The sequence below is a fragment of the Bison bison genome, unplaced genomic scaffold (assembly GCF_000754665.1).
Source record: "Bison bison bison isolate TAMUID 2011002044 unplaced genomic scaffold, Bison_UMD1.0 scf7180017864126, whole genome shotgun sequence".
Classification (NCBI taxonomy): domain Eukaryota; kingdom Metazoa; phylum Chordata; class Mammalia; order Artiodactyla; family Bovidae; genus Bison; species Bison bison.
In genome coordinates this window covers 470,424-472,056 of record NW_011494698.1, presented here as the reverse complement: position 1 = coordinate 472,056, position 1,633 = coordinate 470,424, and positions in this window count along the sequence as shown.

Sequence of the window (1,633 nt, the reverse complement as noted above, 5' to 3'; positions counted from 1 at the left end):
TTTCTGGAGTTATTTCTCCACTGATCTCCAGTAGCATATTGGGCACCTACTGACCTGTGGAGTTCCTCTTTCAGTATCCTATCATTTTGCCTTTTCATACTGTTCATGGGGTTCTCAAGGCAAGAATACTGAAGTGGTTTGCCATTCCTTTCTCCAGTGGACCACATTGTGTCAGACCTCTCTACCATGCCCACCCGTCTTGGGTGGCCCCACAGCGCATGGCTTAGATTCATTGATTTAGACAAAGCTGTGGTCCTAGTGTGATTAGATTGACTAGTTTTCTCTGATTATGGTTTCAGTGTGTCTGCCCTCTGATGCCTTTTTGCAACACCTACCGTCTTATTTGGGTTTCTCTTATCTTGGATGTGCATTATCTCTTCAAGGCTGCTCCAACAAAGCTCAGCCGCTGCTCCTTACCTTGGACGAGGCGTATCACCTCACCGCCGCCCCCTCCCCCCGACCTTGAACATGGAATAGCTCCTCTAGGCCCTCTGGCACCCGTGCAGTCACTTCTCCTCAGGCGTGGGGCAGCTCCTCCTGGCCGCTGCCCCTGGCCTCGGGCGGGGGTAGCTCCTCTTGGTTGCTCCTGTGCTGTCGCAGCCTGGCACTCTCAGCCACCACCCCTGATCTCGGGCGCAGCATAGCTCCTCTTGACTGCCGCCCCTGACCTTGGACGCGGGGTAGCTCCTCTCGGCTGCTGCCCCTGACCTCGGACATGAGGTAGCTCCTCTCGGCCACCACCCTTCGGGCATGGGGTCCTCCTGGCTTCTGCCCCTGACCTCGGACTTGGGGTAGTTCCCCTCAGCCGCACTCTGTGCGTCATTGCAGCCGCCCATGCTCTGTGCACCCTTGCAGCTGCCCGTGCTCTGCAACTAGAGAGGGGCCAGCCTAAACATCACAACTACAGAGGATATGCCCCCACGGCAGCTCAGAAGGAGACTCCAACACAACCCTAGAGGAACTCCGAGTCAACTGTTGCAACTCAGGAGGCACCCCAAGGTACACACTGCAATTTGACAGGATCCTTAGGCTGTATCAAGGAAAGGGGCCATTGGCCAAAATGACAGGGCATCCCTGGCCAAAACTGAGGCAGATTACCCCAGCACAACTAGAGTAGAATCCCCCAGGATATCAAAAATAGAGAGAAGACCTTATGCCTCAAATGGGTACGAGCTCCCTAAAGAAAGTTGATTGGAGGCCCTCACAGCTAGAGTGAAGCAATCCCACTTATATTAATGAGGAACCACTAGCTCAAAAAGTAGAAAGGACCTCCTCTGTGGAGGCACCCACACCACAACCAGAGAGGAAACAGCCCCGCACCTCGAGAGGAACCCTCCAACACAACTTGAGAGGAGCCCTCTGGACATCACACATAGACAGGAGCCCCTCTGCTGCTAACACAGACGAACCTCATACCACAAGTAGATAGGAGCTTGCACACCAAGACTGGAAAGAATTGAACCCACCACAAGTTCAGAGTTGACCCCGACAACCATAATCAGATCAGATCAGATCAGATCAGTCTCTCAGTCGTGTCTGACTGTTTGCGACCCCATGAATCGCAGCACGCCAGGCCTCCCTGTCCATCACCAACTCCCAGAGTTCACTCAGACTAACGTCCATCGAGTCAGTG